Consider the following 26,613-nt stretch of genomic DNA (forward strand, 5'->3'; position numbering starts at 1 on the left):
CGGCGTCAGTTGCTGTCGCCTCTTCCCTGATATCAGTGCGCCAGGGGTATTAAAGATGCAGCCAACGCCATTTTCTTCAGTTTTTCTTGCCCCAGATGTCAGGTGCCCCCAAATGGTAGGCTGAAAAATATGCCAATAGAAAATACATGCACAAAAATAACATTTCCTTCATCTACAAGCAAATACACCAAATAGGTTGTATAGAATAGAGGAGTGCAGATAAGTCCCAGCAAAGACAAGGGGGATGGTGGGTGGGTAACCTGGACTGCAACAGTGAATACACTCTAACATCTACATTTATGGTAGGTACACAACTGTACTATGTTTATCGTGTTTCGCTGTTGCAGTCATTACTCTTGGGTAGAATCCCAAAGCTGAGGTTGGGTGGCTGGGCTAAATAGGATTAGGAGAGACTATGAGGCCCTGCAGAACTGCAGTGGCAAAGCCTGCTCTGGATTTAGAGTAAAGAGGTAAGTGGTAGTGCTTTGTGAAGGTGTGCACTAACTCCAAGTTGCAGCCTCTAAGATATCTTTGGTTGGTACTCCTCTGGGGAAGGCTGTTGCTCTGGTGGAATGAGGCCTAATGCCCTTAGGCACTGATTTGCCATGTTGAAAATAGCAGAAATGGATGCAATGGCCTATCCATTTAGAAATAGTCTGTTTTGAGATAGCCTTTCCTTGTGATCCTGCAGCATAAGACACTAAAAGTTGCTCAGTCTTTCCGGAAGCTTTAGTTCTGTTCAAGTAGAAGCGTAACTGCCTGTGTATGTCCAAAGAATGCAGAATTTTCTCACCCTTGTTCTGTGGATTTGGATAAAAGGTAGGCAAGTGAATGGTTTGGCTGAGGGCCACACTGGACACCACCTTAGGCATAAATGTAGGGTTTACCCTCAGAGAAACCCTGTCTGGATGAAAAATGATGAAAGGTTCCACAGCCATGAGTGCTTGTAACTCCGAGACTCGCCTTGCAGAGGTTATAACTGGGAGCAGAGTTGTTTTCCAGGATAAGAATTTTATATCTGCTGTTGATGCTGGCTCGAAAGGAGGCAGTGTTAGTTTTTCCAAAACATAATTGAGGTTCCAGGCTGGAATTGGCGCTCTCATTGGAGGCCTAATGTTTTTGGCCCCTCTGAAGGTACTGCCTTATTAAAGGATGAAAAAAAATAGGTGGCTCCGTATTGTAATGGGCTGAAATGGCAGAGGCGTGAATCTTAATTGATGAGAAACAAAGACCTTTGTTCAGCATCCCAGTAAGGTATTGTAAAATCTGAGGGATATTTGGTACACACGTGTCAATGCCTTGTTCCTGGTTCCAAGCACAGAATCTCTTACATTTTTCTGCATAAGGTTTTCTGGTACTGGGCCTCCTGGCCTCCAAGATCACATCCATAACAGCTTTTGAAAGAGTGTTCAGAATGGCTACATTATCCGCCATGCTGCCAGATTTAAGGTCCTGAGTTGGCTGTGCAGGATCTGATTGTTTTATTGGGTCAGCAAGTCAGAAGTTAGAGGCAAAATCCATGTTGGACCTTGAGACAAGCTCTTTAGGATTGGGTACCAGTGCTGGCATGGCCAGTCCGGTGCAATCAGAATCATTTTTGGCTTCTCTTGTCGGACCTTTAGGAGTACTCTGGGAAGGAGAGGCAGTGGGGAAAAGCATATACTGTTAGATTTTTCCAGCTGAATGATAGGGCGTCCACTTTCCATGCTTGCTTGTGATAAATCTTTGTGCAAAATCTCTGCAATTGGCACTTGTGAGGAGAAGCAACTAGATCTATGTCTGGGCATCCCCATTTCCTTATTATCATGCTGAAGACTTGTGGATCCAGTTTCCATTCGTGGGGATCCATGAGGTTTCTGCTTAGTTCGTCTGCCAGAGTATTTGTTTTTCCTGGCAGGAATTGCGCTTGCAGGTGAACTTGATGAGCCAATGCTGTGTCCCATAAGGTCACTGCTTGTCTGCAGAGGAGGTAGGAATGTGTACCTCCCTGCCTGTTTATGTACCACATGACCGTAGTGTTGTCTGTCTTTATCAGTAACTGTCCTGGATGAAGCAGATCCTTGAAAGCTGTCAGGGCATTTTGAACAGCTAGCATCTCTTTTTGATTGATGTGAAGATGCATCTGGTTTGCAGGCCATGTGCCCTGAATACATTTCCCTGCCATATGGGCCCCCCAGGCATAATCTGATGCATCCATTGTCAGTGTCTGTCTGGCTTTGGGTAAACTGAATGGCAGACCCTTGTTGTGGTGACAGGCTTCTGCCCACCATCGAAACTCCTGTTGTAGGCAGGGAATGAGTGCAATTACTGTCTCCAGGCTGTGGCAAACACTTTTTAGATACCATTGGAGTTTCCTCAAATGCAGTCTGGCATATGGAATTAGTAGAATGCAGGATGCCATGAAACCCAAGGCCTGCAGGATTTTCCTTGCAGATAAGTGGGTTTTTGTTGCCAATTTCTTGAAGTAAGTAGTCAGTTGCTTTTGCTTGTCTGACGTGAGATAAGCCATCTGGGTAGTTGTATTCAAGCTTGCACCTAGGAATATTACCTCTTGACAGGGCACTAGTTTTGATTTCTTTTCGTTTACTGTGTACCCTAGGGCAATTAGTAATCTTTTTACAAATGCCAGATGCTTTAGAAGAGTGTCTTTGTTCTCTGCTTGAATTAGGCAGTCATCCAAGTAGGGATATATTTGAATTCCTTTTTGTCTGCAAAATGCAATTACTGGTGCCAGGCATTTTGTGAAGACCCTGGGCACAGTAGATAAGCCAAAGGGCAGTGCAGAGAATTGGTAATGCATTGAGCCAGCTATGAATCTGAGGTATCTTCTGCAAGACTGTCCGATTGGGACATGCAGGTATGCCTCTTTTAGGTCCAAAGTTACGAGCCAAGCCCACTTGCCCAGCATGGGCAGTAACTGCTGTAGAGTCAACATCTTGAATTTTGGAACTTCTAGAAATGTATTTAGTATAGACAGGTCCAGTATTGGTCTCCAGGTTTTGTCCTTCCTGGGTACTAGGAAAAGCCTGGAGTAAAATCCTTGCCCCTGCTCTTGCTGTGGTACTTGCTGAATGGCCCTCATGTTTATGAGGGCTGTAATTTGTTTTTGTGCCACTGCCCACTGATTGTGTGGCAGGTCTGGCATGCCCTTTGACCTTGGTAGAGTGTGAAAATGGAACCTGTAGCCTTGGGACACTATGTTCAGGACCCATTTGTCTTGGGTAATCATTTACCAATTTGATGAAAAAAGTGCTAGTTTTCCCCCTAAGGGGGCTGACAAAAGAAAACTGCTTGGAACTGGTAGAGGAAAGTCATTGGGACTGTTTCCTGTAAGGCTGTGATTTGTCTTCTCCGCTTCTGGAGGTAGGAGCACCCCATTGTTTGGGCCTGTATGAGCCTTGGGGCTGAGATCTGCCTCTGGGATGCCTGCATCTGCCTCTTTGTGGTCTGTCTGACACTGGAAAGGACCAGTTTTTAGAAGGACAGTTCCTGCTAAACCTGGGTGGCTGTACCTGTAAGAAAGCCTTGACTGTTTGCATGGATTTTGCTTTATCCTCCATTTTTTTCAACACCTCTTCTGCTTTAGTACCAAACAAAGTATCATGCTGCAATGGTGCATCTAATAATTTTGCTTTAACATGATCAGGCAGATTCTGTTCTTTTAACCAAGCATGCCTTCTCATAACAGAACCTGTAACAGCGGCCCTGCAAGAGGCCTCCAGTGATTCATAACCACATTGCAAAGTATGCTTTCCCACCTGTTCAGTTGCATGCAATAAATCCAGCAATTCCTTGTTCTGTAAGCATTCAGTATTTTTCAACATTTTCTGTTTAATCAGTGACATTAAATATTGCTGATATTTAAGCATATGAAACTGACAATTTAAAGCCCTTACAACCAGGGTAGCAGAGGTGTAGACTTTTTTCCCCCATCTATCTAGAGCCCTAGAATTCCTATCAGAGGGAACAGGGTTTTTTGCAGTGGAAGCTTTAACCCCCTTGGGACCCTGAGATATAGTTTCTGGGTCAGCAGCGAGGTTTTTATATAGGAATTTATGAGAATCCAGGACCCTGTAGTATCTGTCTGGCTCTAGCAGGTGCAGGGGGTAGAGAGTCAGGGGGTAGGCCGGACTCTGAAAATACATCTACAATGTCTAGAACAGGTAGAATAGCAAGGGGTCTGTGCTGAGGAAGTAGCAGAAAATCTCTGAGCCTTTTCTTAGATTCAGAGTAATCTTGGCTCTCCCAGTGGAAATGCTCCCTCATAGTATGCAGGGTTTCGCCAAAAGAATAATCCTCAGGAGGAGAGGCTGAAGGAATTGATTCTTCAGCATCAGAATCCTCATAGGAAAGCATGGAATAATCCTGTTCAGAAGAGGAATTAGAGAAATAGATACCTGATCAGAAGAATCATACTCTGTCTCTTGCCTAGGCCTCTTATCAGGAGGGGGATGGGAGCACCTGATCAAAGTAATTAGGTCTTCGGCCATTTTAAGCATCTGTTTTTTAGGCATGGAAGTCTGAGTAGGAGAATGCTGTACTTGTTTCTGTCTTTAGAGCTGCTTTAGTCTTTGAAGCTGAAGATGGCTTAATATATAGTTGTGTAGGTCTGAAGACACCCTCAAAAGCAGATGCCTGCTCAGCGGCTCCAGACCCATCTGGGGGAATGATTTCCGAGTGTCCAATACCTTGAGTATCCAGAGGCCCAGTCGGCTCCACGTGGGAGTCAGTAGCGGCCTGTGGCTCTGAGGTAGCAGGCGCCAGGGGCTGCGAAAGCACCTCACTGAGAACCAGTGAACCAACGACTGGCCTAGTAGAGGCTTCATTGTCGGTTTTGGACCTCGGATGCCTATCCTTGTCGTGTTTTTTGTAAACTCTGGTTGTCGGCTGTTCCGACAGCATTATATAATTAAATCTTCGGCCAAAGTAATGAAATGCAAAATCGAACCGACACTTGACAGTGCATTGGTTAAATCTAGCACAAAACCGACAGCTAGCAACGTTGTGATCAGGGCCTAGGCAAGGAATACAAGTAAGAGTGAAAATCCTTGAGGTATTTGCTTCCCACAAGAAATACAATTGTTAACTTTTTCTGACATCGGTCTGGAGCAAGACAAAAGTTTCCCCAATGGGGTACTTAGCTTTAATGAAGACTTTGGTTCTGAAATTCGGATTTGAAAAACTCAGGAGTCGGCTGATCGGCACTTGCGAACTGCTTTTGCTTTGGGCACTGCACGGCAAGAAAGACTGAAAAAAATGGCATCGGCTGCAACTTTTATACCCCTGGGGAACTGACGTCAGGGAAGAGGTGACAGCAACCAACGCCGGACCTAGACTTTGGAATTCTGGCTGACTGAGGGTAGCCTGCCAGCAGGATAACCCAACAGTAATGACTGCAACAGTGAAACACGATGAACATCTGCTTTTCCTGACTGACTGCCTGAATCACGCAATTGTCTAAGCAGGGGTAAATTTGAATATTTCTTTGTCAGCAAAAAGCAATGGCTGGAGCCAGGCATTTTGTGAAAAACTTAAAGTGCATAGATCCTGCTCTGAAACATAGATATTTCCTGCAAGATTCCCTGATTGGGATGTGTATGTAGGCCTCTTTTAGGTCTAGGGTGGCTAACCAAGCATCCTTGGAAATCATAGGAAGAAGCTGCTGGAAGGTCAGCATTTTGAATTTTGGTATCACCAGAAAGGTGTTTATAATGGACAGATCGAGGATTGGGGTGCCAGGTGCCCTCTTTTCTGGCTACCAGGAAGAGTCTGGAGTAGAAACCTTGGCCTATCTGGTCTGCAGGAAAGTACAGTTTTGTACCTACCATAAATGTAGATGTCCGAACTGGCTAGCATCTGCAGTCATAACAAATGGGTTGTCCTGTCGTCAGGCAGCCCTTCGGTCGGCCGGATTCCAAAGTCCGGGTCCGGCTTCGGCTGATGTCGCACTTCACCCGACGTCATCTCTGCTGGTCTTCGGGTATAAAGGCATTAGCCGATGCCATTTTCCTCAGTGTTTCTTGCCCCAGATGCCAATTGCCCTCCTGGAAAGCTAAATTTTGGATAGATGCCAATGTTTCCAAAATAGTAGAAGGCAAACACAAAAAAATAACATGTATGTACATATATACAAACAAATACACCATAAGAGACTCCCCACCTAGCTAGCTATTAGGAGGGTAAATACCCTAGGAGTACCACAGAGGGGAAGGAGGGTAATCCTGACTGCAGATGCTATCCAGTTCTGACATCTACATTTATGGTAGATACAAAACTGTACTATGTCCTTCATGGATGCATCTGCAGTCATAACAAATGGGTAGAATACCATAGCCAAACTAGGGGAGGAGGAATAAAAGTTATGGTGTAGTCAGGATCCCTTGCAGTACAGCAGTGGCAAACCCTGCTCGGGATCTAGAATAAAGAGGTAAATTATAATGCTTGGCAAATGTATGCACGGAGGTCCAAGTAGCCGCCTCAATAATGTCCTTAGTTGCCACTCCTGTGGTAGTGGCTGTAGCCCTTGTTGAGTGAGGTCTTATGTTCTGTGGAATTGGTTTTCCATGGTAGGAGTAACAGAATCTTATGCAATTTCCTATCCATTTGGAGATTGTCTGTTTGGAAATTGCTTTTCCTTCCCTTCCTGTTGCATAGGCTACAAAGAGCTGGTCAGTTTTTCTGTTACCTTTGGTTCTGTCCAGGTAGTAGCGTAACTGTCTATGTACATCCAAGGTATGCATTATTCTTTCACCTCTGTTTTGTGGATTTGGAAAGAAGGTAGGTAGGTGGATTGCCTGGTTTTGGATACCACCTTAGGCATAAATGTAGGATTAGTTCTCATGGACACCCTATCTTGATGGAAGATTAGGAAGGGTTGCACTGCCATTAGGGCCTGTAGTTCTGAAACCCTCCTTGCTGAAGTAATAGCCAGTAGGAAAGCAGTTTTCCATGACAGGTGTTGTAGATCTGCTGTTGCTGCTGGTTCAAACGGAGGGAGTGTCAACTTTTCTAGTACAAAATTCAAGTCCCATGCTGGTAATGGTGGTTTCCTAGGAGGTTTTACATTCTTAATCCCTCTGAGGAACTGCCTGAGTAGAGGATGTGAAAAGACAGGAGGATCAAAGCTGTATTCTGCTGAAATAGCTGATGCATGTATCTTGATGGAGGAATAGGACAGGCCTGTATGTAGAAGCTCTGCCAAGTACTCCAGAATGTTAGCAATATCTATGTTCGACACATCTTTTCCTCTTTCCGTACTCCAAATGACGAACCTTTTCCATTTCCCTGCATAGTTCCTTCTTGTTGAAGGTCTGCGGGCTTCAAGGATAATGTCTTTAACCCTTTGTGAAAGGTCTGGGTTAGTTATTGCTATGTGATGTTCCAGGCAGTCAGTTGCAAGGTTTTTAGGTTTGGATGTATGATGTTGTAGTTGTTCTGAGTTAACATCAGAGGCATAAGGGGTATTGACCACATTTTCTCCCAAGACATGCTCCTCAGCAATGGGTACCAGTGTTGTCTTGGCCAGTTCGGAGCTATCAGAATTATCCTTGGACGTTCCTCTTTGATTTTCAGTAGTACCTTGTGCATCAAGGGAAGAGGTGGAAATGCATATGCTGTTAGGCCTTTCCAGCTGAAGGATAGAGAGTCCACCTTCCATGCAAGTGGGTGGAATGTCCTTGTGCAGAATTTTTTGAGCTGGTGATTCTGTGGGAAGCGAATAGATCTATTTGTGGCATTCCCATTTCTTTGTGATGGCCTTGAAGATGTCGGGTGTAGCATCCATTCGTGAGCATCCGGTGGTTCTGCTTAAAATGTCTGCTAGGGTGTTCTCTTTTCCCGGTACAAATATTGCCTGTAACTGGATGTTGTAGCTGAGAGCCAGATTCCAAAGGTCCAAAGTCATTCTGCATAGGGGGTAAGAATGAGTTCCTCCCTGTTTGTCGATGTACCACATGACTGTGGTGTTGTCTGTCCTTATCATCAAATGGCCTTCTTTGAGGAATGGTCTGAATTTTAGGATTGCCAGTTTACTGCCAGCATTTCTTTTTGGTTTATGTGCAGGTGTAGCTGGTCCTGTGTCCACAATCCTTATGCGCATTTGTCCAGCATGTGCCCCCATCCTAGGTCTGAGGCGTCTGTTGTGATGGTTTGGTTTGCTCGAAAGTTGTGGAAGGGCAAGCCTGGGTTGGACTGGCATGCCCGAGCCCACCATAGGAACTCCTGTTTTAAGCATGGGATTAGTGGTATTTCTGCTTCTAAGCTGTGCCTGTGTTGAGACCACAAATTCTTTAGGTACCACTGTAACTTTCTCATATGCAGTCTGGCATGTGGGACCAAGATTATGCATGATGCCATGAAGCCCAAGGCCTGTAGAACTTTTCTTGCTGTTAGTTTGTTCTGCTTTGTTAATGCCAAGAAGTAAAGAGGGAGCTCTTTTGTTTTCTGCAGTTAGGAATGCCATCTGCTTGACTGTGTCCAATTCAGCCCAAAAAGTTCTTGTCTGGGATGGTATCAGCCTTGACTTTTGTAAATTGACTGTGTATCCCAGGGCTTGTAGCAAGTAAATGACCCTTTGTAAATCTGTTGTCAGCTTGCTTTTGTTGTCCGCTTGTAACAGGCAGTCGTCCAGGTATGGATAAATTTGGATTCCCTGTACTCTGCAGTGAGCGATTACTGATGCCAGGCATTTTGTGAATACTCTGGGAGCAGTAGATAAGCCAAAAGGCAATGCTGAGAATTGATAATGCTCTGATCCTGCAAGGAATCTGAGGTATCTTCTGCAAATTGGTCGAATGGGGACGTGCAGGTATGCCTCCCTGAGATCTAGAGTTACCAGCCAACACTCCTTGCCCAGCATGGGAAGAAGTTGCTGTAGGGTCAGCATTTTGAATTTTGGGACAATGATGTATGTGTTTAAGATGGACAGGTCGAGTATAGGTCTCCAGCTTTTCTCTTTTCTTGGTACTAGGAAGAGTCTGGAGTAGAATCCTTTGCCCTGTTCTGTTATTGGCACTCTTTCCACAGCTCTCATCTTTATTAATTCTGCTATCTGGTGCAGGGCTTCTATTTTTTGATTTGGGGGCAGGTTTGGCATTCCTCTTTTTACTGGTAAAGTGTGGAAGTGGAACCGGTAGCCTTGGTCTATGGTTTGCAAAATCCACTTGTCTTTTGTGATATAGTGCCAATTTTTCGAGAATAATGCTAACTTTCCGCCTAATGGTGCTGCTATTTGCTCCCTGGTAGGCGGAGTCAGAGCCAAGTCACTGTGATTGTCCTGTTGCAGTGGCAGTGGTTGTGTCTGTGCCTCGGTTATTGCCTTGCCACTGTCGTCCTCTGTAGGCATCTCCTCTGGATTGATTTCTGCCCCTAGAGCGTCGGTTCCTGCCCCTTTGTGATCTTGTGGAGTCAGGAAAGGACCAGTTTTAGCAGGCCAGTTCCTGCTAAACCTTGAGTGGCTGAATCTGTAGGAAATCTTTAACTGTTTGCACAGATTTTGCCTCGTCTTCCATTTTCTTCATTACCTGCTGGGCAGGTTCCCAAATAGACTAGCCTTATCCATAGGAGCATCCAATAGCTTAGCTTTAACATGATCCGGTAAGACCTGTTCTTTCAACCATGCATGCCTTCTTATCACTGTGCCAGTCATGGCTGATCTAAATGAAGCCTCCAGTGCATCATAGCCACATTTTAAAGAATGGTTACTAACCTGTTGGATGGAATTCACCATTTCTAATACATATTTCTTATCTATAGATTCATCAGAGGACAGCTTTTTAATTAACTGATCAAGCATAAACTCTTGGTATTGGATCATGTGAAACTGGAAGTTTAAAGCTCTAGCTGAGAGAGTAGCAGAAGTGTAGACTTTTTTCCCCCCATCTCTCTAAGGACCTGGATTCCCTTTCAGCGGGAATAGGGTTTTTTGCTGTGGTCGAGGCTACTGCCTTAGGCCCCTGGGATATGGTCTCGGGATCTGCAAGAGGGGCCTTGAAAAGGTGGTGATGAGTGTCTGGCACCCTGTAAAATCTATCTGGTTTGGCAGGGGCTGGAGGTAAAGAATCAGGTGCAGTGCAGACATCATTAAATGCATCGTCCACAACAGACAGGACAGGAGGTATAGCTAAGGGTCTATGTTGTGGTAAATGTAGAAAGGTCCTAAGCCTTTTTCTAGAATCTGAGAAGTCTTGTCCCTGCCATTGGAATTGTTCTCTCATGGCATGTAAAGTTTCCCCAAAGGAGAATTCCTCTGGTGGAGAGGCAGCTGGAATAGATTCTTCAGCATCTGAATCTTCATAATTGGAAAAAGGAGCCTCTGGTTGGTCTGTAGTGTCTGATTCATCCGCAGAATCATTAGAGGACACAGGCTCGGGGGGCTCTGCTCTAGGTCTCTTGTCTGGGGGCTGAGAAGCCCTGTCTGGGTGAGATTGGGATCCCCTTATTAAGGAAATTAAATCTTCTGCCAAAGTAAGCATTTGTGAACTAGAAGTGGGCCTGAGAGAGGGTGGTTTAACAGGCTGATTTAGCCCTGGCAAATTTAGCTGATTTGGCTGCTTTAGCCCTGGCAAAGGCCTTAATAGACATGGCTGCAGGAGGCCTAGCAGCACCACGTGCTGGGGTAGAGATATCCAAAGGGATGGTGTCTGATAAATCAGTAGGAACCACAGTTGTAGACAAAATTTCTGAGGCTGATTCAGATAAGGTAGCAGGGGCCTCAGTAGTAGTCATGGATTCGGCTGAAGATTGACCAGTTTTCTCGGTTTTCGGCGAAACCGAGACACTCGCTTGCTTAACCGTGGTTTCGGCGAAACCACGGACCGCGAGTGTCGGTCTTTTTCTTTGCATTTTTTAACAATTTGGGTAGTCGGAGGATCCGACGGCATAATGTACGCAAAATCTGAGCCGAAAAACTGTTCAGCAAACTCCGACCCGGCACCTAAGCGTTTCGGTTGAAGGAAGCACAGGCGAACAGGCTGCTACGTCGTGGTCTGGGCCTAAGCAAGGCAAACAGTAAGAGTGGAAATCTTTATGAGGTATTTGTTTCCCACAAGTTAAACAGTTATTGACTTTTTCTGACATCGGCTGAGGCAAGAAAGAGTCCCCAACGGGGTACTTAGCTTTTAGAAGTCTTCAAAGTAGTATTCGGTAGTAGTAATCTCTGGATCTGACCGACCAGCACTTGCGAACAGCTTCTGCTTCTGGCGCCACGCAAGAAAGACTGAGGAAAATGGCGTCGGCTGATGCCTTTATACCCGAAGACCAGCAGAGATGACGTCGGGTGAAGTGTGACATCAGCCGAAGCCGGACCCGGACTTTGGAATCCGGCCGACCGAAGGGCTGCCTGACGACAGGACAACCCATTTGTTATGACTGCAGATGCATCCATGAAGGACATCATGCTGCATTGCCCTCATGGAGAGCAGGGAATGGACGTGCTTTTTGGCCTCTGCCCACTGGTTTGGAGGAAGACCTGGGAACCCTTTTGGCGTCGGCAGAGTGTGGAAATAAAATTTGCATCCCTGAGACACTATGTTGAGGACCCATCGGTTGTTGGTAATAGAGGCCCAGTTGTTTGCATGGAAGGACAGTTTTCCTCCTAGGGGTACAAGCAGGTGGACAGAGGCAAGGGGTGGAGGTGTAAAGTCATTGTGAGTTCTTACCATTAGGGGGTGGCTTAGCACTCCCTGTTAATGAAGGGGAGGAACTCCATTGCTTAGATCTCTGCATTCCCTGGGACTGCTGTCTGAGGGGTCTGCTTCCTCTGGGTCCTGGCTGAGCTGGCCTGGAGGGGGGCCAGAAAGGACCAGTGCTTGGAGGGGCAATGCCTGCTGAACTTCGGAGGCTGGACCTGTAAAAAGTCTGTCTGCATAGATATAGCTTTTTCGTCCATCTTTAAGACCTCTTCTGCCTTGGTGCCAAACAAACTGTCTTTGTTCAATGGTGCGTCAAATAACTTCTGACATGGTCTGGCAAGGTCTGTTCCTTAAGCCAAGCATGCCTTCTAATGACAGAACCAGTGACTGCTGCCCTGCAAGATGCTTCTAGGGCGTCAAAGTCACATTGCAAGGTGTGCTTAGTAACTTGGCTTGCAGAATGCATAAGCTCTTGTAATTCTTAATTTTCTGCACAAGCAGGAAAGGAAGACATTTTTTGTTTCAGGAGTTCCATGGTATGCTGCTGATATTTCAGCATGTGGAATTGACAATTTAGTGCTCAAATATCAAGAGTTGCAGAGGTGTATACTTTTTTAACCCATCTGTCTAAAGCTCGGAAATCCCTGTCTGAAGGGATGGGATTCTTACTTGAGGTTGCTTTAATTCCTTTAGGTCTTTGGGAGATGACCTCTGGGTCAGTAGGATTTTTAAAAAGGAATTTGTGTGAGTCAGGGACTCTGTAGTACCCCATCAGGTTTCCTGGGACCAGGAGGAAGGGTGTCAGGAGTCAAAGTGGATTCCATAAAAACATCATCCACAACATCCAGGACAGGAGGAATGGCTACAGGTCTGTGCTGTGGTAAATCGAAGAATTCCCAGAGTCTTTTTGACTGAGGATAGTACTGACATTCCCACTGGAAATGCTCCCTTAAATGCGTGAGGGTTTCACCAAATGAAAAATCCTCTGGAGGAGAGGCAAAAGGAATGCATTCCTCTATCAGAATCCTCATAAGCAGAGAGGGGTTACATGTCTTCATATTCTGAAACCTCAGAGTCATCGGACTCCTGTTCAGATAAAACTACTGGGGACAAGCCTCTTTGTTTTGGAAGGGGTATCCTAGCTTCCCCTAATAAGCATAAGGTCTTCCGCCATTTAAGCATCTGACATTGAGGCACAGAAGCAGGTGTCTGAGCTTGGGTCGGTTTTTTAGGCTAAGTTCGTACCCTGGGCCTTAGAAACTCTGTAGTTTTAGAAAAAACTGAAGATGCGAAAGAAGTCGTCTGTTTGTGAAGAGTATGAGTAGTGCGAAGAACTTCCTTGGAAGCCGGTGCCTGCTCAGCGGCTCCAGAAGCACCCAAGGAAGAGACATCTGCAGGATCCTTAGTCGAAGAAGAGTCTTGTGGTATACTGGACTCCGAATGAGTCTCGGTACCGGCCTGCGAGTCCACAGAAGCGGGCATCAGGGGCTGCGAAACCACCTTACTGAGGATCGGAGAAAGTACAGTTTTGTACCTACCATAAATGTAGATGTCCGATAGACATGCAACTGCAGTCATAACATGTGGGTTGTCCTGCCTCAGGCAGCCCTCGGTCGGCCGGATTCCAAAGTCTGGGTCTGACGTTGGCTGATGTCGCATTTCTCTCCGACGTCAGAGCGGCTGGAGTATATAAGCATCAGCGGCGCCATTTTCTTCAGTGTTTCTTGCCCCAGATGCCAGGTGCCCTCCAAGGAAGGCTGTAATCAAATTGGAAGACAAAAACAGGATTCCAAACAAATAAATGAGCAATAAAATAAATACACCATAACAGATATCCCCAGCAAGAGAAACAGGGATAGGAGTGGACCCTAGGCATAGAGGGGTATGGAGGAGGGAAAATCCGACTGCAGTTGCATGTCTATCGGACATCTACATTTATGGTAGGTACAAAACTGTACTAAGTCCTTCAAGAATGCAACTGCAGTCATAACATGTGGGTAGAATACCATAGCTTAGCTGGGGGAGGAGGAATGCTCTAGGAAAAGGATGGTGAGGCAATCAAACCCTGCAGGACTGCCAAGCAAAGCCTGCTCTGGATCTGGAGTATAGAGGAGATTGTAGTGTTTGGAGAATGTATGCACGGAGCTCCATGTAGCAGCTTCTAGAATGTCCTTGGTAGGCACCCCTCTTAAGAATGCTGTAGAGGTGGCTGTAGCTCTGGTGGAATGTGGTCTGACATTGGCTGGAACAGTCTTTCCATGAAAGGAGTAACAGAATCTGATGCAATGTTCAATCCATTTAGAAATAGTCTGTTTTGAAATTGCTTTTCCTTGTACTGCAGGGGCGTAAGCTACAAAGAGTTGTTCAGACTTCCTACTGGCCTTGGTTCTGTCCAGGTAGTATCGAAGTTGTCTATGAATGTCAAGGTATGCAACAGTCTTTCCCCTTATTCTCAGGATTGGGGAAGAAAGCAGGCAGATGAATGGCTTGATTTAAAGAAACCCTAGATACCACCTTTGGCATAAAAGTAGGGTTGGTCCTTAATGAAACCCTGTCTCTGTGAAAAATAATAAAGGGTGGTATTGCCATTAGGGCCTGTAGCTCTGAAACCCTTCTTGCTGAGGTAATTGCCAACAGGAAAGCTGTCTTCCATGAGAGAAATTTCAAGTCAACTGAAGCTGCTGGCTCAAATGGAGGTAGAGTCAGTTTTTCTAAGACAAAATTGAGGTCCCAGGCTGACACTGGGGCCTTCCTTGGTGGCTTAATGTTCTTGATTCCCCTGAGGAATTGCCTTAATAAGGGTGAGAAAAAACAGGAGGATCAGTGCTGTATCTAGCTGAAATAGCAGATGCATGTATCTTTATGGAAGAATATGAGAGGCCGTTCTTTAACATCTCTGCCAAATATTCCAAGATGAGTGGGATGTTCAACAATGATGCATCATGCCCCTTGCTGGTACTCCAATTGCTGAATCTTTTCCACTTTGCTAAGTAGACCTTTCTGGTAGATGGTCTTCGAGCCTCTGTTAATATCCGCTGAACTTCCTTGGAGAAAGATAAGCTGAAGTTATTTATGGGATCTCCCAGGCTGTTAGCTGCAGTGTCTGAAGATTTGGATGCAGTGTTTCGAAATTGTGTTGAGTCAAAAGTAGAGGCCACTGGGGAAGGGCCCACCTCCTGGTGTGACATATGCTCCGTAGTAGTGGGTACCAGTGTTGTCTTGGCCAGTCCGGAGCTATTATGATTCCCTTGGGTTTCTCTGCTTTGATCTTTAGTAATACTGAGGTCATCAGTGGCAGAGGTGGGAATGCATGGGTGCTATGGAGTTCCAGCTGAATGAGAGGGCATCTATTTTCCAAGCTTTTGGATGGTATGTCCTTGTGCAAAATTTTGGTAGCAGATGGTTGATGTGAGAGGCAAATAGGTCCACTTCTGGCTTGCCCCATGTCGAAGTGAGTTGTGTGAAGGCCTTGGGATGTAACCTCCACTGTGTGGCTCTGTGAAATTCCTGCTTAGGCTGTCCGCCAACACATTGTCTTTTCCTGGAACAAACTGGGATTGTAACTGGATGTTCAGGCTCAGTGATTTCTCCCAAAGCTGCATTGTCAGTCTGCAAAGGGAGTAAGAGTGGTGCCCTGCTTGTTTATGTACCACATCACAGTGGTGTTGTCTGTCCGTATCATTAAATGGCCTTGCTGGAGTTGGTGTTGAAAGGCCTCGATGGCATGCATTACTGCCAGCATTTCCTTTTGGTTTATATGCAGATGTGTTTCCTTTGGAGACCATTGTCCTTGTATACACCTGCCTTCCATGTAAGCCCCCATCCAAGGTCTGAGGCGTCTGTAGTCATGGTCTGTGTTATCTGTGGTTTTTTAAATGACATACCTGTGTTTGCCTGGCTCACCGAGGCCCACCATAGGAATTCCTTTTGTAGGCATGGAATGAGTGGTATGATTGTCTCCAAGTTGTTGCTGTGTTCAGACCAAATGCTTTTTAGGTACCACTGAAGCTTTCTCATGTGTAGTTTTGCTAATGGGACCACGAGAATGCAGGATGCCATGTAACCCAGGGCCTGTAGGAATCTCCTTGCAGTCATCTGGGTGAGTTTTGCTAAACCTTTGAAGTAATGAGGTTTAGAAACAAAGAATAATGCTCACTATACTCTGTTCGCCTGATAATAAACAAGACTTATAAAATACAACCAAAAACCAGGCTTAAATAGTGGGAAGTATACTTGCTGTGTTCAATTCAAGTCAGTCACATGGTGGCCTGATGAAGATTCGTTGAAAGCGCTAGCCCTGTGTTCTAATTATTTTAATAAACGTGGTTTCTACTGGGCGGCTTGGATTTATTTTTACATGCTGGCTCGCGTGTTTTTTTTCTACAAGCTATTGCCCAGTGGATGAGTAGGATTCGAATGAACACTCTATGAGTGATTTTGACTCTTTTTATTGGATTAAGAGTTACCGAAATAATGCGGTGTGTAGGTTACAGCTTACAACCGTTTCTTTTTGTGGAACATTTGGTTACCTTTTGTGACTGACTTGAATTGAGCACAGCAAGTATACTTCCCACTATTTAAGCCTGGTTTTGTTGTACTTTGAGTAATGAGTTAACTTTTCTTGCTTGTCTTCTGTCAGGTAAGCCATCTGAGAGGCTGTGTCTAGTTTGGCTCTAAGAAGATTATTTGCTGGGATGGCTGCAGTCTTGACTTTTGGAAGTTGACTGTGCATCCCAGGCTTAATGTCGTGTGACATAATCAGGTTTTTGTCAACATCAGTTTGTCGTCCACTTGTATGAGGCATGGGTCCAGATGCAGGTAAATTTGTATACCCTGGAGCCTGCAATGAGCAATTACTGAAGCTTGGCATTTTGTAAATACTCTGGGCGCAGTAGATAAGCCAAATGGCAATGCTGAGAATTGATAATGCTCTGGCCCTGCAAGAAATCTGAGGTATCTTCTGCAGCTGTGTTTGATAGGGACGTGCAGGTATGCCTCCTTGAGGTCCAGAGTAATCAGCCATGACCCCTTGCCCAGCATGGGAAGGAGTTGCTGTAGAGTCAGCATTTTGAACTTTGGTACTATGAGAAAGGTGTTTAATGCGGACAAATCCAGTATTGGTCTCCATTGAGATTCTTTTCTTGGAACAAGGAACAGTCTTGAGTAAAACCCCTGGTCTTGTTCCTGTTGTGGGACTCTTTCTATTGCTTTCATCCGAGTCAGCAGAGTGATTTGCTTGATAGCCTCTGCCCTCTGATTTTGTGGTAGGTTTGGCATGCCTTGTTTTCTTGGTAGGGTATGAAAGTGAAACCTGTACCCTCGGGTCTATAATGTCCAAAATCATTTGTCCTTTGTCAGTCTGTGCCAGTTTTCTGCAAACAGAGATAATTTCCACCAAAGGGAGCTTCTAGTTGTTCCCTGGTAGTAGTAGAGAGAAAGTCATTGAGATTGTGGTTGTGGGGCAGGTGAAACCCATGCGTCACTTCTTTGGTTTCCTGGCTGCCATTGTAGGTCCTGTCCCTAACAGGGGCCTCTGTATTGGCCTCTTCCTCGGCCCGCGTCTGTTCTTACCCTTTGAAACTTTTCTGTATTAGGAAAGGACCAGTTTTTGCAGGCCAATTCCTACTGAATCTGGGGATTGAACCTGGAGAAATCTTTCACAGTCTGAACTGATTTTTCTTGATGGTCTTTAACACATCCTTAGCATTTGTACCAAAAGCTTGTTCTTTTCCAAAGGTGCATCCAAGCTTTGCTTTTACATGATCTGGTAGAGGTTGATCTTTTAACCAAGCATGCCCTACGAATGACTGCCCTGTCATAGCTGCCCTACATGAAGCTTCCAGTGCATCATAGCCACACTGCAGGAAGTGATTGCTTACTTGCTGAGTGTTATGTACCGCTTCCTGCAAAGTCTTCCTGTCTAAAGGTTCAAGGAGTGGCTAATGTTTTGTAAATCTTCTAACAGATAATCCTGGTATTGTAACATATGAAAAAGGCAATTTAAAGCTCTCATAGATAAGGTAGTGGATGTGTAAACCTTTTGCCCCATCTCTCTAATGACCTAGCTTCCCTGTTGGAGGGCAAAAGGATTTTTGAGGTGGAGGCTGAAACTCCTTTAGGCCCCTGTGAGATAGTTTCCAAATCAACAGTATGGGCCCTTAATAAATGGAAATGAGTTTCGGGGACCCTGTAATACCTGTCTGGCTTGGGCAGAGCAGGAGGAAGAGAATCAGGGGTAGCACTAGAGTCAGAATACAAATCATCCAGAACATCAAGTACAGGAGGAATAGCTAAGGGCCTGTGCTGAGGCTTCTTAAGGAAAGTCCTAAGGCGTTTCCTGGAATCAGAATAATCCTGACCTTGCCACTTGAAATGTTCCCTCATGGTGTGCAGAACTTCCCCAAAAGAAATGTCCTCAGGAGGGGAGGCCGAGGGATGAAATCTTCTGCATCCGAGTCCTCATAGGTCTGGAAGAGCTCTTCCTGGCTATCAGAGTGGACAGAGCCCTCAGAATCTTCATCTAAAGGAGTAGGGTCAGAAGGTTCAACCCGGGGCCTTTTATTAGGAGGAGGCTGGGATCCTCTCTCAGGATGGGCCTGTGAACCTCTAATCATGGAAATTAAATCAGCAGCCATGGACATAATTTGAGTCTCTGGAGTCGGCTGAGGTAAGGATTTAGAAGTAATTTGCTTTGTTTGCTGGCTGCCTTAGCCCTAGTGTAGGCCTTAATAGACATGGCCATAGGGGCCTGGCAGCTCCACGCAGGAGTGACCTTGTCTACAGCAATGGTCACCGGGCATTTCCTCGGTTTTCGGTATCGGAGGAAAACCAATAACTGGCGGAGTAATGTCTGGAATCAGAGTGGTCGGTATCTGGTGTCTTAGGTTCGGAGGCGGTGGAGAGACAGTCTCAGAGGGAACGAACACTTTCAGCGCGCTAGGCTTTGGCGTGGCGTCGGAGGTAGCGGGCGAGGATGTCGGTCCGGTCTTTAAGCTTTTGGGGAGTTCCGGAAGATCCGGCGGCATGAGTATGCGCAATAATTAGTGCTTGCGGCGAAAAAAATCTTCAGCGAACTCCGCCCGGCGTCTGAGAGTCGCGGCGTGTTGAAGCGAGCACAGGCTACACAGGCCGAGATGTGGTGGTCTGGGCCCAGGCAAGAGACAGTAAGAGTGGAAATCCTTATGAGGGTATTTGTTTACCACATTTTGTTTCAGGAGTTCCATGGTATGCTGCTGATATTTCAGCATGTGGATTTAACAATTTAGTGCTCAAATATCAAGAGTTGCAGAGGTGTATACTTTTTTAACCCATCTGTCTAAAGCTCGGAAATCCCTGTCTGAAGGGATGGGATTCTTACTTGAGGTTGCTTTAATTCCTTTAGGTCTTTGGGAGATGACCTCTGGGTCAGTAGGATTTTTAAAAAGGAATTTGTGTGAGTCAGGGACTCTGTAGTACCCCATCAGGTTTCCTGGGAGCAGGAGGAAGGGTGTCAGGAGTCAAAGTGGATTCCATAAAAACATCATCCACAACATCCAGGACAGGAGGAATGGCTACAGGTCTGTGCTGTGGTAAATCGAAGAATTCCCAGAGTCTTTTTGACTGAGGATAGTACTGACATTCCCACTGGAAATGCTCCCTTAAAGTACGTAGGGTTTCACCAAATGAAAAATCCTCTGGAGGAGAGGCAAAAGGAATGCATTCCTCTATCAGAATCCTCATAAGCAGAGAGGGGTTACATGTCTTCATATTCTGAAACCTCAGAGTCATCGGACTCCTGTTCAGATAAAACTACTGGGGATAAGCCTCTGTTTTGGAAGGGGTATCCTAGCTTCCCCTAATAAGCATAAGGTCTTCCTCCATTTAAGCATCTGACATTGAGGCACGGAAGCAGGTGTCTGAGCTTGGGTCGGTTTTTTAGGCTAAGTTCATACCCTGGGCCTTAGAAACTCGGTAGTTTTAGAAAAAAGTGAAGATGCGAAAGAAGTCGTCTGTTTGTGAAGAGTATGAGTAGTGCGAAGAACTTCCTTGGAAGCCGGTGCCTGCTCAGCGGCTCCAGAAGCACCCAAGGAAGAGACATCTGCAGGATCCTTAGTCGAAGAAGAGTCTTGTGGTATACTGGACTCCGAATGAGTCTCGGTAGCGGCCTGCGAGTCCACAGAAGCGGGCATCAGGGGCTGCGAAACCACCTTACTGAGGATCGGAGAAAGTACAGTTTTGTACCTACCATAAATGTAGATGTCCGATAGACATGCAACTGCAGTCATAACATGTGGGTTGTCCTGCCTCAGGCAGCCCTCGGTCGGCCGGATTCCAAAGTCTGGGTCTGACGTTGGCTGATGTCGCATTTCTCTCGGACGTCAGAGCGGCTGGAGTATATAAGCATCAGCCGACGCCATTTTCTTCAGTGTTTCTTGCCCCAGATGCCAGGTGCCCTCCAAGGAAGGCTGTAATCAAATTGGAAGACAAAAACAGGATTCCAAACAAATAAATGAGCAATAAAACAAATACACCATAACAGATATCCCCAGCAAGAGAAACAGGGATAGGAGTGGACCCTAGGCATAGAGGGGTATGGAGGGAGGGAAAATCCGACTGCAGTTGCATGTCTATCGGACATCTACATTTATGGTAGGTACAAAACTGTACTACGTCCTTCAAGAATGCAACTGCAGTCATAACATGTGGGTAGAATACCATAGCTTAGCTGGGGGAGGAGGAATGCTCTAGGAAAAGGATGGTGAGGCAATCAAACCCTGCAGGACTGCCGAAGCAAAGCCTGCTCTGGATCTGGAGTATAGAGGGAGATTGTAGTGTTTGGAGAATGTATGCACGGAGCTCCATGTAGCAGCTTCTAGAATGTCCTTGGTAGGCACCCCTCTTAAGAATGCTGTAGAGGTGGCTGTAGCTCTGGTGGAATGTGGTCTGACATTGGCTGGAACAGTCTTTCCATGAAAGGAGTAACAGAATCTGATGCAATGTTCAATCCATTTAGAAATAGTCTGTTTTGAAATTGCTTTTCCTTGTACTGCAGGGGCGTAAGCTACAAAGAGTTGTTCAGACTTCCTACTGGCCTTGGTTCTGTCCAGGTAGTATCGAAGTTGTCTATGAATGTCCAAGGTATGCAACAGTCTTTCCCCCTTATTCTCAGGATTGGGGAAGAAAGCAGGCAGATGAATGGCTTGATTTAAAGAAACCCTAGATACCACCTTTGGCATAAAAGTAGGGTTGGTCCTCAATGAAACCCTGTCTCTGTGAAAAATAATAAAGGGTGGTATTGCCATTAGGGCCTGTAGCTCTGAAACCCTTCTTGCTGAGGTAATTGCCAACAGGAAAGCTGTCTTCCATGAGAGAAATTTCAAGTCAACTGAAGCTGCTGGCTCAAATGGAGGTAGAGTCAGTTTTTCTAAGACAAAATTGAGGTCCCAGGCTGACACTGGGGCCTTCCTTGGTGGCTTAATGTTCTTGATTCCCCTGAGGAATTGCCTTAATAAGGGGTGAGAAAAAACAGGAGGATCAGTGCTGTATCTAGCTGAAATAGCAGATGCATGTATCTTTATGGAAGAATATGAGAGGCCGTTCTTTAACATCTCTGCCAAATATTCCAAGATGAGTGGGATGTTCAACAATGATGCATCATGCCCCTTGCTGGTACTCCAATTGCTGAATCTTTTCCACTTTGCTAAGTAGACCTTTCTGGTGGATGGTCTTCGAGCCTCTGTTAATATCCGCTGAACTTCTTTGGAGAAAGATAAGCTGAAGTTATTTATGGGATCTCCCAGGCTGTTAGCTGCAGTGTCTGAAGATTTGGATGCAGTGTTTTGAAATTGTGTTGAGTCAAAAGTAGAGGCCACTGGGGAAGGGCCCACCTCCTGGTGTGACATATGCTCCGTAGTAGTGGGTACCAGTGTTGTCTTGGCCAGTCCGGAGCTATTATGATTCCCTTGGGTTTCTCTGCTTTGATCTTTAGTAATACTGAGGTCATCAGTGGCAGAGGTGGGAATGCATAGATTGCTATGGAGTTCCAGCTGAATGAGAGGGCATCTATTTTCCAAGCTTTTGGATGGTATGTCCTTGTGCAAAATTTTGGTAGCAGATGGTTGATGTGAGAGGCAAATAGGTCCACTTCTGGCTTGCCCCATGTCGAAGTGAGTTGTCTGAAGGCCTTCGGATGTAACCTCCACTCGTGTGGATCTGTGAAATTCCTGCTTAGGCTGTCCGCCAACACATTGTCTTTTCCTGGAACAAACTGGGATTGTAACTGGATGTTCAGGCTCAGTGATTTCTCCCAAAGCTGCATTGTCAGTCTGCAAAGGGGGTAAGAGTGGGTGCCCCCCCTGCTTGTTTATGTACCACATCACAGTGGTGTTGTCTGTCCGTATCATTAAATGGCCTTGCTGGAGTTGGTGTTGAAAGGCCTCGATGGCATGCATTACTGCCAGCATTTCCTTTTGGTTTATATGCAGATGTGTTTCCTTTGGAGACCATTGTCCTTGTATACACCTGCCTTCCATGTGCGCCCCCCATCCAAGGTCTGAGGCGTCTGTAGTCATGGTCTGTGTTATCTGTGGTTTTTTAAATGACATACCTGTGTTTGCCTGGCTCACCGAGGCCCACCATAGGAATTCCTTTTGTAGGCATGGAATGAGTGGTATGATTGTCTCCAAGTTGTTGCTGTGTTCAGACCAAATGCTTTTTAGGTACCACTGAAGCTTTCTCATGTGTAGTTTTGCTAATGGGACCACGAGAATGCAGGATGCCATGTAACCCAGGGCCTGTAGGAATCTCCTTGCAGTCATCTGGGTGAGTTTTGCTAAACCTTTGAAGTAATGAGGTTTAGAAACAAAGAATAATGCTCACTACACTCTGTTCGCCTGATAATAAACAAGACTTATAAAATACAACAAAAAACCAGGCTTAAATAGTGGGAAGTATACTTGCTGTGTTCAATTCAAGTCAGTCACAAAAGGCCTGATGAAGATTCGTTGAAAGCGCTAGCCCTGTGTTCTAATTATTTTAATAAACGTGGTTTCTACTGGACGCTTGGATTTATTTTTACATGCTGGCTGCGTGTTTTTTCTACAAGCTATTGCCCAGTGGATGAGTAGGTTCGAATGAACACTCTATGGTGATTTTGACTCTTTTTATTGGATTAAGAGTTCGCAAAGTAAAGCGGTGTAGGTTACAGCTTCGTTTCTTTTTGTGGAACATTTGGTTACCTTTTGTGACTGACTTGAATTGAGCACAGCAAGTATACTTCCCACTATTTAAGCCTGGTTTTTTGTTGTACTTTGAAGTAATGAGTTAACTTTTCTTGCTTGTCTTCTGTCAGGTAAGCCATCTGAGAGGCTGTGTCTAGTTTGGCTCCTAAGAAGATTATTTGCTGGGATGGCTGCAGTCTTGACTTTTGGAAGTTGACTGTGCATCCCAGAGCTTGAAGTAATCGTGTGACATAATCCAGGTTTTTTGTCAACATCAGTTTGTCGTCCACTTGTATGAGGCAGTCGTCCAGGTACGGGTAAATTTGTATACCCTGGAGCCTGCAAGCAATTATTACTGAAGCTTGGCATTTGGTAAATACTCTGGGCTCAGTAGATAAGCCAAATGGCAATGCTGATGCTTATGAATCTGGCCCTGCAAAGAAATCTGGAGGTCTCTCTGCAGCTGTGTTTTGATGGGACATGCAGGTATGCCTCCTTGAGGTCCAGAGTAATCAGCCATGACCCCTTGCCCAGCATGGGAAGGAGTTGCTGTAGAGTCAGCATTTTGAACTTTGGTACTATGAGAAAGGTGTTTAATGCGGACAAATCCAGTATTGGTCTCCATTGAGATTCTTTTCTTGGAACAAGGAACAGTCTTGAGTAAAACCCCTGGTCTTGTTCCTGTTGTGGGACTCTTTCTATTGCTTTCATCCGAGTCAGCAGAGTGATTTGCTTGATAGCCTCTGCCCTCTGATTTTGTGGTAGGTTTGGCATGCCTTGTTTTCTTGGTAGGGTATGAAAGTGAAACCTGTACCCTCGGTCTATAATGTCCAAAATCCATTTGTCCTTTGTCAGTCTGTGCCAGTTTTCTGCAAACAGAGATAATTTCCCGCCCAAGGGAGCTTCTAGTTGTTCCCTGGTAGGCGGTAGTAGAGGAAAGTCATTGAGATTGTGGTTGTGGGGCAGGTGAAACCCCTGCGTCACTTCTTTGGTTTCCTGGCTGCCATTGTCGTCCCCTGTAAGGGCCTCTGTATTGGCCTCTTCCTCGGCCACGTCTGTTCTTACCCCTTTGAAACTTTTCTGTATTAGGAAAGGACCAGTTTTTTGCAGGCCAATTCCTACTGAATCTGGGGGATTGAACCTGGAGGAAATCTTTCACAGTCTGAACTGATTTTTCTTCGATGGTCTTTAACACATCCTTAGCATTTGTACCAAAAAGCTTGTTCTTTTCCAAAGGTGCATCCAGAAGCTTTGCTTTTACATGATCTGGTAGAGGTTGATCTTTTAACCAAGCATGCCTACGAATGACTGCCCCTGTCATAGCTGCCCTACATGAAGCTTCCAGTGCATCATAGCCACACTGCAGGAAGTGATTGCTTACTTGCTGAGTGTTATGTACCGCTTCCTGCAAAGTCTTCCTGTCTAAAGGTTCAGGAGTGGCTAATGTTTTTTGTAAATCTTCTAACAGATAATCCTGGTATTGTAACATATGAAAAAGGCAATTTAAAGCTCTCATAGATAAGGTAGTGGATGTGTAAACCTTTTTGCCCCATCTCTCTAATGACCTAGCTTCCCTGTTGGAGGGCAAAGGATTTTTTGAGGTGGAGGCTGAAACTCCTTTAGGCCCCTGTGAGATAGTTTCCAAATCAACAGTATGGGCCCTTAATAAATGGAAATGAGTTTCGGGGACCCTGTAATACCTGTCTGGCTTGGCTGGAGCAGGAGGAAGAGAATCAGGGGTAGCACTAGAGTCAGAATACAAATCATCCAGAACATCAAGTACAGGAGGAATAGCTAAGGGCCTGTGCTGAGGCTTCTTAAGGAAAGTCCTAAGGCGTTTCCTGGAATCAGAATAATCCTGACCTTGCCACTTGAAATGTTCCCTCATGGTGTGCAGAACTTCCCCAAAAGAAATGTCCTCAGGAGGGGAGGCCGAGGGGATGGAATCTTCTGCATCCGAGTCCTCATAGGTCTGGAAGAGCTCTTCCTGGCTATCAGAGTGGACAGAGCCCTCAGAATCTTCATCTAAAGGAGTAGGGTCAGAAGGTTCAACCCGGGGCCTTTTATTAGGAGGAGGCTGGGATCCTCTCTCAGGATGGGCCTGTGAACCTCTAATCATGGAAATTAAATCAGCAGCCATGGACATAATTTGAGTCTCTGGAGTCGGCTGAGGTAAGGATTTAGAAGTAATTTGCTTTGTTTTGCTGGCTGCCTTAGCCCTAGTGTAGGCCTTAATAGACATGGCCATAGGGGGCCTGGCAGCTCCACGTGCAGGAGTGACCTTGTCTACAGCAATGGTCTCGGGCATTTCCTCGGTTTCGGTATCCGGAGGAAAACCAATAACTGGCGGAGTAATGTCTGGAATCAGAGTCGTCGGTAATGCGGTGTCTTCGGTTCGGAGCGGTGGAGAGAGACAGTCTCAGAGGGAACCGGAGCACTCGCGCTAGGCTTTGGCGTGGCGTCGGAGGTAGACGCGGGCCGAGGATGTCGGTCCCGGTCTTTTCGCTTTTTGGGAGTTCGGAAGATCCGACGGCATGGTGTACGCAAAATTATCGCCGAAAAAATCTTCAGCGAACTCCGCCCGGCGTCTGAGAGTGCGCGTGTTGAAGCGAGCACAGGCTACACAGGCCGAGATGTCGTGGTCTGGGCCCAGGCAAGGGAGACAGTAAGAGTGGAAATCCTTATGAGGTATTTGTTTACCACAAGAAAGACAATTGTTAACTTTTTCAGTAATTTCTGACATCGGCTGAGGCAAGAAAAGGTCCCCAACGGGGTACTTAGCTTTTTTGATGACTTCGGTATCGTAGAATACAGGAGCTGACCGACCGGCACTTGCGAACTGCTTCTGCTTCGGGCACCGCGCGGCAAGAAAGACTGAAGAAAATGGCGTCGGCTGATGCTTATATACTCCAGCCGCTCTGACGTCGGAGAGAAATGCGACATCAGAGGATGTCGGACCCAGACTTTGGAATCCGGCCGACTGAGGGCTGCCTGAGGCAGGACAACCCACATGTTATGACTGCAGTTGCATTCTTGAAGGACATCTGATGACTAGCTTAATGGAAGCATCTTTGGCAGTTTTGGACCTGTGCGGTCTTCTGTCTTTATCCTTACGTTTTTTCAAAAGATCGGTAGATAGCTTACCGAAGCCATATCAGAATACAAGGACTGAGAGCGAAAATATTTATCTACAATAAGGGCTCAACGATGTATAGTTCTGGCGTTGAACAAAGCACGAAAGCGACAGTGAGGGACGTTGTGGTCTTGGCCAAAATAGGTGATGCAGTCGGAATGGAATTCGCCGTGAGGTACTTGCTTTCCACAGGTGAGACAATTAAGTTTTTCTGACATCATTTAGAGCAAGAAAAAAGGATTACCAATGGGGTACTTAGCTTTAGAAGACTTCAACTTCAATTCGAAAATAAAAACTCAGGTAGCGGCCAACTGGCACTCATGCTAACTGCTTCTACTTCAGGCTCCTAAGCAAGAAAGATTATGTAATGGCGTTGGCTCCCGAATTTTGTACCACTAATGACCTGACGTCAGTCCTGGAGTGACAGCAACCAACGCAGAAATACTAAGCCTCTGGTATTCGGGTCAACTGAGGGCTACCCTGGCAGGATAACCCAAGTGTGTTGACTGCAGCAGTGAAACACAAAAAGTACAGTTGTGTACACTTACCATAAATGTAGATGTTAGAGTGTATTCACTGTTGCAGTCATCACATGTGGGTTACATGCTTGCAGGTAGCCCTCAGTTGGCCTGATTATCAAACTCTTGGGTCC

The 26,613-nt window shown here is 45.8% G+C and overlaps 1 protein-coding gene across 1 annotated transcript in view; it reads right to left on the bottom strand.

Moving 5' to 3' along the window:
• LOC122808395 (phosphatidylinositol 4-phosphate 5-kinase type-1 alpha-like) overlaps positions 1-26,613 on the bottom strand; it is an 814,028-nt gene that overhangs the window by 71,622 nt on the left and 715,793 nt on the right. The window lies entirely within an intron of this gene.

This window comes from Protopterus annectens, chromosome 8.part0, assembly GCF_019279795.1.
Source record: "Protopterus annectens isolate FY-2018-M chromosome 8.part0, PAN1.0, whole genome shotgun sequence".
In the NCBI taxonomy this organism is placed as follows: Eukaryota; Metazoa; Chordata; order Ceratodontiformes; family Protopteridae; genus Protopterus; species Protopterus annectens.